The 11134-nt window shown below is 33.0% G+C and overlaps 1 protein-coding gene across 1 annotated transcript in view; it reads left to right on the top strand.

The window, feature by feature from the left end:
• Positions 1-772: 772 nt before the first annotated feature.
• The window catches only part of LOC142223684 (uncharacterized), a 31334-nt gene continuing 20972 nt past the window's right edge, over positions 773-11134 (top strand). Inside the window, exon 1 of the mRNA XM_075293540.1 lies at positions 773-1274. The gene's annotated coding sequence lies outside the window, so the exon portion shown is untranslated. The remainder of the gene's footprint in view (positions 1275-11134) is intronic.

Below are 11134 nucleotides of genomic sequence, written 5' to 3'. Positions count from 1 at the left end.
CAAATGCACAAACTTATTATACCCTGTACCACAGTAGTGGTGAAGGGTATAAAACGTTAAAATCATCCATTAAAAGAAAAAAAACCAAGTTATAAAATATTGAATTAAAACAACTTCCTGAGTAGATAAAATAAAGAACATCATTGGGAGTGCAACTTCTGGAAGTGCTTTTAAAGTTGTGCCTTTGGAAGAACTTCCAATTTTTTTTGCTGGGATGTTAAATTCATCGCTTCTGCGCCAATTTTGCAGTACTTCCAGAACGCTTTCACTACTTTTTTGGCGACGCTTTTTTTACTGGATTATGCTTGTACCTAAAATTAATGGATTAAAAAATTGTGTCTTAAATAATTTATGTTTTAAACCGATACATATGAAACCATCTTTTTCGATCGTGTACTACTTTCAGATAAATATTTATTGATTTAAAAATGCAATGGACATGACCGTTAAATGTAGACTTTTGAAATGCCATAACAGTAAAAGCTTTTTCTAAGTTCTATGTAAACTAACTAATCAATAGTCTCAAAACATTCTGTTAATAACATAACCATAGATTACATCAATCGTAACATTCACAAAATCAAATTTTATGTTATTTAACATTACTGCTTGCTGTTAAAATGTATCTACAGACTTGAACGTATCTGCTGATAATATAATAAAAGCTTTTAGCTTTCCATTCGTTGGTATCAATGGATACCAAACACCTGTTAGAATGCAGCACATTAAACTCGTCAGATAAACGAAACAAATCAGTTGTTGGCCGCTCGTTATCGTGTTCGGATGGATTGTTTAATATAAAACGGACTAATTTTATATGGAAATCGTGAAAAATTCCACACACATATATAACGAAAAGTGGCAAATCATGGCGCGATTTTGATTGTAATAAAAAAACAGAAAAACGTTAGAAAAAAAGTGAAAATTGATGGCAATGCCATTACAAAGTTGACAGCGGAAATAAAGAAAATTTGAATTTTTTAACCGTTACGAAAAAAAACGAAGCCCCATCAGACATATACACAAGCAAAACTAAGCTCTTGTAATGCAACCAATCACACCAACTATGACCTACAGGATACACAGACACGTTGGATATCCTTAAGGGCAAAATACAAGAAGTATCTGTGAGCCATTGGCGTATATGTGTTCGAGTCTATGCATGAATAAATGAATGAAAGGATTAAAGTGCTAATAACTGTGATAGTGGCCCAAAGAGTGCCTACTTGTGTGTGTTTGTGAGAGTCTTCAAATGAATGGCGTAAAGATTTATGGTATTGGAATTTAGAATATAAGGTCTCATTGAAATCCTATACATGGCGAGTTTACTATCGCGCATAACGCGCGTGTTTGTTTGCTAAAATGTTTTCGAAGTGCATTGTGAAAACAAAAGTTGCCAAGTTAAATATGTGCGAATTTGATAGCAAGGCCCTAGTTCTTAATGAACCGTGAAAAGTGAAAGATTTAGAGAGTAACAAAAATTTAAATTGAAAATAAAACAAAATAAAGAAAATTAACGTATAAAAAATAATTCTTATTTTTTGCAATATTAAAAAAAAAATAATTAAAAATCTCAAATTATTTAAATATGCCTATAATTTTATAAAAAAAAACACCAGCTTAAGATTTATATAAAAACAAACACAAAATACATATTTCAAGAATATTTCCATTTTTATGGAATATCATAAATTCAGTAATGTAATTCAATCTTGGAAATAATTATCATTATTCTTTAGTGTGTTTAACATATTGATCCGGTTTTTTGTGTAATCTTTGGATACATTAAAGATTCCGATTTTATAGGATTATAGTTTATCAGTGAACCAACTTAAATTTAAATAAAATTGTTATTTTTATTTTGTTTAGACTATTGTAGCAGTTTTTAACATAGACTGCCGGTCAACATCATCTTTTAATAAAAAACAATTAGTAATAAAAATTTAAATAAAATAATTAACCGCTTTAATCGACCCCTTAACGGAATTAAAAGTTTTATAAAATAAAATGATTATCACATTGTGTTCTTAATAAATATTTTATTTTATAGACTATGGTCTATGGAGTTGGATCATAGTGTCTGGTGAAAGAAAAATTGAATTTTATTTTCTTTAAATTAGACTAATCGACGTTTTGTGTTTTTGAAAATACACTAATCGACATTAGAATTCTTTGTAGGTTTAGGAAGTTACAGTGATTTCCACAGATGGACGGACAGACGGACGGACATCGGTAGATCGACTCAGAATTTTACCACGACCCAGAATATATTTATAGTATGGGGGTCCGAGACCACTATTCGATGTGTCACATACGGAATGGCAAAGTATGGTAGAGTGTATAAAAATAATTTTTTTTTTTAATACAATTTCATATTTTGGATGAATACTAGCGCTATATAATGAAATTTAATACAGACACATATGCTTAATAAAAAATACACGGATGAAAAAGACTGTTTTTCATATGTTTGGCTATAAACATTATATGTTTGGAACACAAATTTTTAAACACAATATTTTTGAGTGCAAGCATATAATGTTCATAAACTAGCATAACATGTTTGGGACATATATGTTAATATGTTAGAACATATTATGTTTGGGACATAAAATGTTTGTAAATATAATATGCTTGGATGTAAACATATATTAATTTAGAAATAGCCTATAAACATATATGTGTTTAGTAGCTTGGAGCGCTATTTAACAGGGAGCGATATTGAACTAAGTTGGTGGTTGTTGCTTGTTATTACAAAATTAACATTTTATTTTTCCTTGGGCAATTGATCAGCTACTTCTTTGATCCTTACAAACTGTGTGGTCCGCTGTTCGAATCCCCGTCCGGCAAAAGGTAAATTTAAAATAAAACAAGTATATACGGCCGTAAGTTCGGCCAGGCCGAATCTTATGTACCCTCCACCATGGATTGCGTAGGAACTTCTACTAAAGGCTGTCGTCCACAATCGAATTACTTGGGTTGCGATAACACTTGCCGATGGCAAGGTATCGTAAAACTTTTTAACACTGTCTTCTAAATTGTAAGTTAGTCCATAAGGGGTATATATTAAACAAAAAAAGCCCGATTAAATACTTATATAATTCAGTTTGACAAAATTTTCTATAGAAATAAAATTTTGACAAAATTTTCTATAGAAATAAAAACTTGACAAAATATTCTATGGAAATAAAATGTTGACAAACATTGCTATAGAAATAAACTTTTTACAAAACTTTCTATACAAATGACATTTTGACAAAACTTTCTATAGTAATAAAATTTTACAATTTTTACATGGCTGTTAGAGGCCATATACTAACGAAATGTACCAAATTTCAACCGCATCGGATGACTTTTGCTCCTCCAAGAGGCTCCGGAGGTCAAATCTGGGGATCGGTTTATATGGGAGCTATATATAATTATGGACCGATATGGACCAATTTTTGCATGGTTGTTAGAGACCATATACTAACACCACGTACTAAATTTCAATTGGATCGGATGAATTTTGCTCATCCAATAGGCTCCAGAGTTCAAATCTGGGGATCGGTTTATATGGGAGCTATATATAATTATGGACCGATATGGACCAATTTTTGCATGCTTGTTAGAGACCGTATACTAACATCAGGTACCCAATTTCAAACGGATCGGATGAATTTTGCCCCTCCAAGAGGCTCCGGAGGTCAAATCTGGGGATCGGTTTATATGGGAGCTATATATAATTATGGACCGATATGGACCAGTTTTTGCATGGTTGTTAGAGACCGTATACTATCGTCAGGTACCAAATTTCAACCCGATCGGATGAATTTTGCCCCTCCAAGAGGCTCCGGAGGTCAAATCTGGGGATCGGTTTATATGGGAGCTATATATATTTATGGACCGATATGGACCAATTTTTGCATGGTTGTTAGAGACCGTATACTAACATCAGGTACCAAATTTCAACCGGATCGGATGAATTTTGCACCTCCAAGAGGCTCCGGAGGTCAAATCTGGGGATCGGTTTATATGGGGGCTATATATAATTATGGACCGATATGGACCAATTTTTGCATGGTTGTTAGAGACCGTATACTTAGACCACGTACCAAATTTCAACCGGATCGGATGAATTTTGCTGCTCCGGAAGGCTCCGCAAGCCAAATTTGGGGATCGGTTTATATGGGGGCTATACGTAAACGTGGGCCGATATGGCCCATTTTCAATACCATCCGACCTACATCAATAACAACTACTTGTGCCAAGTTTCAAGTCGATAGCTAGTTTCGTTCGGAAGTTAGCGTGATTTCCACAGACGGACGGACAGCCGGACAGACGGACGGACGGACGGACATGCTTAGATCGACTCAGAATTTCACCACGACCCAGAATATATATACTTTATGGGGTCTTAGAGCAATATTTCGATGTGTTACAAACGGAATGACAAAGTTAATATACCCCCATCCTATGGTGGAGGGTATAAAAAAATCATAAAATTGAATAATTTCTTCTACAATGTTTGTATTACAGAAAAAGGTGCTAAGAACTAAAAAATCTCGTGGAAGTGAGAAAGATGTGGGGGAATATACAATTAGGCAGAAACAAAATTTTGAGCATTCAGGTCGAAAACCTATGTTGTTAGCACCTATATTACCTGTTTATTTTCATAATTCATTATGATTGTAAATATATAAATAAATAAATAAAATTTTGAGTACAATATTTTTTGGGAGAATTTTATTTAAGCATATAATATTTTTGGGTGCAAAATGCTTCCAAACATATCATATGTTCACATAATAACATATTGTTTTTTGGAAGACAACATTATTGAATTTGGATGCAAAAATACAAAATGTTTGGAACTTAGACTACCCAAACATATATTGTTTAGACCAATATGCTCTCAAACATATTATATATTGGAAGAGATCAAACATATAAATGTTTGGGCAATACCCAAAAATGTATATGCTTAAGCAAAATATGTTTGGGATTATATGTTACAGAAGCGATTTTTTGTGAGCGTGTAGCATTTGGCAAATTTAAATTAAATTATACATACATTTAAATTTGACCCGATCTGGACAAACTTTGTTAGACTTCTACAAAATCTATAGACTTAAAATTTAAGTTGGCTAATGCCCTGGGGTGGAACACAATGTTCGTAAAAAAATATGGGAAAAATTTATATATGAACCAATTTTGAAGTAAATTCGCAAAAGTTTATTTATGATTTATCGGTCGACAGATATGTATTAGAAGTATAGGAAAATTGGAGTCATGTTTACAAATTTCCGGCTTAGCAGTGGCGATTTACAAAGCAAATGTGGGTATTTTGGTCATTTTTTCCCAAATCAGAAAAACATATATATGGAAGCTATATCTAAATCTGAACCGATTTCAACCAAAATTAGTTTGCATAACCAAAAACTTAATTCTACTCCCTGTGAAAAGTTTCAAGTAAATCGGAGTAATACTATGGCCTCTGTGATTATATGAGTGTAAATCGGGCGAAAGATATATATGGGAAAACGAAATGTTCACAATTTCGTCCACGGGCGTTCACGATTTCACGAACGCCATTCGTTTTTCCTTGGCCATGAAAAATCTTAAAATAATCGTTAGGCGTTATTATGGCAACTTCCTCGGTGGTGCAATATGGAGTCACGGTAACGGAAATCTTTTATTTAATTTTGCTTAACCATTACGTTTTCAGATCTTAACTTCGGTTGTTATTTTGACAACGGATGGTGTTATTATCGTTATCTTATTGACACCGCCTGTTCTCTGTTTGACTTTCATGAACCAATCGTTTTGAAATGAGCACGCCCTGCATGGTTTTTTTCTATGAGTGTAGTTTGAATATTAAATCTACTCCCTGTGTAAAATTTCACGTAAATCAGAGTACAACTTTGGCCTCTGTGGCCATATAAGTGCATATCGAACGAAAGATATATATGGGAGCTATATCTAAATCTGAACCGATTTCAATAAAATTTAGCACACTTGACTGCACTCTTAATTGTAGACCATGTGCAAAATTTCAAGCTAATCAGGGTAAAACTCTGGCTTCTGTGGCCATATAAGTGCATATCGGACGAAAGATATATATGGAGGCTATATTTAAATCTGAACCGATTACAACCAAATTTGGCACGCTTAGCTACAATATAAAGTATACTCTCTGTGCAAAATTTAAGGCAAATTAGGCAAAACTCTGGCTTCTGGGGTTTTATAAGTGCATATCGGGCGAAAGATATATATGGGAGCTATATCTAAAACTGAACCGATTTCTTTCCACAATCAATAGGGTTCTATTCTGACCCAAAATACATACTTGTGCCAAATTTGAAGTCGATTGGACTTAAATTGCGACCTAGACATTGATAACAAAAATGTGCTTCGCAGACAGACGGACATGGCTAGATCGACTCAGGGGCCGGTTCTGAGCAATATTGCCAAAGACATCATATGTCTATCCCGTCTCCTTCTGGGTGTTGCAAACATATGCACTAACTTATAATGCACAGTATTGCGCAGGGTATAAAAATTATAAAGTACACTTTTATTAAAATTTCATTATTTTAAAAAAAATTGTCCTTAATATTTTGTAAATTGTCCATCTTAGGTTGCGTAAACTTTAATATCACGTAAATATAGTTTTTAGTGTACGATGAATAGTATTGTATAAAATTATCCGGTTTAACCGCAACTCAAAAATTTAAAAAAAAATGGACATTTTGGGAGTTGAGTAATCAAATTTTTGTCGAAAGTCGGGTTTTTGTATTCTTAAATTTCGATGTTGGCCAAAATCAAGAGTTAGCGTAAAAGTCGAAAAAGTGACTTGTGTTTTAAAAGGAGTATATGATGCAAATATGTCTATGGTAACTTTGAGAACATCTGTAAATGATATCATATTTATTTTAAAAATTATTTTTATCCAGTTCAAACGCCTTGCAAAAATTTTATATAGCTTAAAAAAATTGGATTTCTCCTAATTGTGAAAAATGAAATTTGGAAAAAGAGACGCATACTCGAAAAGTTGACATTTCCATACACAAAAAAGAGGGCGCTAATGTCAACTGAAGTTAATTTTAGCTGATGAAGATTAGTTGACTATAGTTAAATTTTAACTAATGTGAGTAAATGTTCCTAATTTAAATAATTTTTCCAGAAAAAAATTATTAATTTTAATAAATATTCTTCAATTTGACAAAAATTTTAACTTATTTTAACATGTTGTAATCAAATAAGCCCACATTTTCTTTCATGGTGGGTTCACTTTTTTTTTTTTTGGTTGCAAATTTTGAAAAAGTCACAATTAATAAAAAACAAGTATATACGGCCGTAATTTCGGCCAGGCCGAATCTTATGTACCCTCCACCATGGATTGCGTAGAAACTACTACTAAGGACGGTCATCCACAATTGAATTACTTGGGTTGCGGCCGATGGCAAGGCATCTCAAAACTTCTTAACATCATCATACATATATTAGACAAAAGAAAGGTCGATTAAATACGTATATATACAGTTATTGACCGGTATATATAGGGAAGAATTAATTACGAATCGATGTGGACTTTTGTGCGGTAATTATAGGGCCAGAATTGAAGTATGGGGGTCGCTTTATATGGCGGCTATATACAATTATGAACACGAGTCTACCAAAAATGACAGATTTTTTACTGTTTGGTAGATTGGTAGAATTCTTGATATATTGGAAGATTTTGCAAAATATTTTTCTCCAACTAAGAGGTGCTTCATAAATTTTCTATAGAAATAACATTTTAACAAAATTTTCTACAAAAAAAAGAATCTGACAAAATTTTCTATAGAAATAAAATTTTGACAAAATTTTCTATAGAAATAAAATCTTGACACAATTTTCTATAGAAATACATTTTTGACAACATTTTCTTTAGAAATTATATTTTGACAAAATTTCTTAAAGAAATGAAATTTTGACAAAAATTTCTAAAGAAATATAATTTTGACAAAATTTTCTATAGAAATATAAAATTATGACAAAATTTTCTATCGCAATAACATTTTGGTAGATTATTTTTGGCTCGAGTGGCAATAGTGATTTTTCTGTGATTGGGGATCGGTTTATCTGGGGGCTATATATAACTATAGATCGATACAGACCAATTTTGGCATGGTTGTTATCGGCCATATACTAGCGCAATGTAACAAATTTCACCCGCATCGGATAAATTTTGCTCCTTCAATAGGCTCCGGTGGTCAAATCTGGGGATCGGTGTATATGCTATATATAATTATAAACCGATATGGACCAATTTTTGAATGGTTGTTAGAGACCATATACTAACACCACGTACTAAGTTTCAACAGGATCGGATGAATTGTTCTCCTCCAAGAGGCTCCGAAGGTCAAATCTGGTAATCGCTTTATATGGGTGCTATGTATAATTATGGACCGATGTGGACATATTTTTGCATGGTTGTTAGATACCATATACCAATCGGATCGGATGAAATTTGCTTCTCTTTGAGGCTCCGTAAGCAAAATCTGGGGATCGGTTTATATGGGGGCTATATGTAATTATGGACCTATGTGGATCAATTTTTGCTCAGTTATTGTAGACGATATATCAACGCCATGTACCAAATTTCACCCGGATCGGATGAAATTTGCTTCTCTTTGAGGCTCCGCAAGTTAAATCCGAGGATCGGTTTATATGGGGCTATATATAATTGTGGACCGATATAGACCAATTTTTGACCATATACTAACACCACATACCGATCCGGATGAAATTTGCTACTCTAATAGGCTCCGCAAGCCAAATCTGGGATTCCTTAAATCTAGCATCAATAAAATTAAAATTAGAATTTAGATCTCATTTATCGAATTTTCATTTTCTTTTGGCGGTATATTAATAGAGCTATTCATGTACAAACAAATGACAGTATAAAAATACAAACTATAGCGGATACCTCAAAGTAAAAATGTTTTCATAATTCCAAAAAAAAAAAACTTTAAACCCAAAGGTGCTAAATCCTCAAAATAAGTCTTAGCCTGTAGTTGAAGCTTTTTTATCTTAAATCTAAAGATTTAATATTTTAGCTAATTTAAGGACGATTTCTTTAAATCAAAAAGGTGTTTCTTTATTTTAAGGAAAATTTTCTTTAATTCAAAAACATGCGACTTTAACGGAGGGACGCAAATTTACAAAACTTGTATCCTAAATTTAATGAAAAAAATTTTTGAAGTAAAGATTATAAACTTTGTATTAATTAAAATGTCATTAAATATTTTAAAGAAATTTTTTTCCTTAATATTTTGTAAATTGCGCATCCAAATATTTAGGTTACATAATCTTTAATATCACGTAAATATTTTTTTCAGTGTACAACTGCACATAACAATCTGCTAAACTTAAAGCCTATTGCCTATATACAAAACAATTGATTGAATGCATTTATATGGCAAAAGTATATACCCAAATGATAAATTAAATTTATATTTTATTACATTAATGGCAGTTGGTTTTATCTTACATATGGTTCATTGAATTAGAATTTCAAATAAGACAAGAAAATTCCCTCCTATGAAATGTGTAACGTCATATTTTTAAAAGATTTAGAACTAAATACTTTATGAGCATTCTTTTGCACTCAAAGCTAAAATTGTTTGGCAGCAATTGCACATCTGTACCAATGGGGAAAAAAATAATTTATTTGCAAATTGGGTGAAACAAATTTGTCTAACGATTATAAAATATTATGTTATAATCTAACTTTCGACTTTTTTTTAAATTTTGCAACTTGGACATTTGACTATTTCGAAATTCTTAAATTTATTTTTTTTATACCCTGCGCCACACTGTGGAACAGGGTATTATAAGTTAGTGCATATGTTTGCAACTCCCAGAAGGAGGCGAGATAGACACATGGTGTCTTTGGCAAAAATGCTCAGGGTGGGCTCCTGAGTCGATATAGCCATGTCCGACTGTCCGTCTGTCCGTGAACACATTTTTTTAATCAAAGTCTAGGTCGCAGTTTAAGTCCAATCGACTTCAAATTTGGCACAAGTATGTGTTTTGGGCTCAGAATAGACACCTATTGATTTTGGAAGAAATCGGTTCAGATTTAGATATAGCTCCCATATATATATTTCGCCCGATATGGACTTATATGGCGCCAGAAGCCAGAGTTTTATCCTAATTTGGTTAAAATTTTGCACAATAAGAGAAATTAGTCTATAGTCAAGTGCGCCAAATTTTATTGAAATCGGTTAAGATTTAGATGTAGCTCCCATATATATCTTTCGCCCGATATGGACTATTACGGTGCCAGAAGCCAGAGTTTTACCCCAATTTGGTTGAAATTTTGCACTAGAAGTACAATTAGCACTGTAGCTATGCTTGCCAAATTTTATTGAAATCGGTTCAGATTTAGATATAGCTCCCATATATAGCTTTCGTCCGATTTACACCGATTTAATTGAAATTTTGCACAGGGAGTAGAATTAGCATTGTAGCTATGCGTGCCAAATTTGGTTGAAATCGGTTCAGATTTATATAAAGGGTGATTCTTTTGAGGTTAGGATTTTCATGCATTAGTATTTGACAGATCACGTGGGATTTCAGACATGGTGTCAAAGAGAAAGATGCTCAGTATGCTTTGACATTTCATCATGAATAGACTTACTAACGAGCAACGCTTGCAAATCATTGAATTTTATTACCAAAATCAGTGTTCGGTTCGAAATGTGTTTCGCGCTTTACGTCCGATTTATGGTCTACATAATCGACCAAGTGAGCAAACAATTAATGCGATTGTGACCAAGTTTCGCACTCAGTTTACTTTATTGGACATTAAACCAACAACACGAATGCGTACAGTGCGTACAGAAGAGAATATTGCGTCTGTTTCTGAGAGTGTTGCTGAAGACCGTGAAATGTCGATTCGTCGCCGTTCGCAGCAATTGGGTTTGTGTTATTCGACCACATGGAAGATTTTACGCAAAGATCTTGGTGTAAAACCGTATAAAATACAGCTCGTGCAAGAACTGAAGCCGAACGATCTGCCACAACGTCGAATTTTCAGTGAATGGGCCCTAGAAAAGTTGGCAGAAAATCCGCTTTTTTATCGACAAATTTTGTTCAGCGATGA

This window comes from Haematobia irritans, chromosome 2 (assembly GCF_050003625.1).
Source record: "Haematobia irritans isolate KBUSLIRL chromosome 2, ASM5000362v1, whole genome shotgun sequence".
NCBI classification, from domain to species: domain Eukaryota; kingdom Metazoa; phylum Arthropoda; class Insecta; order Diptera; family Muscidae; genus Haematobia; species Haematobia irritans.
This window is presented reverse-complemented; position numbering and strand designations above follow the sequence as displayed.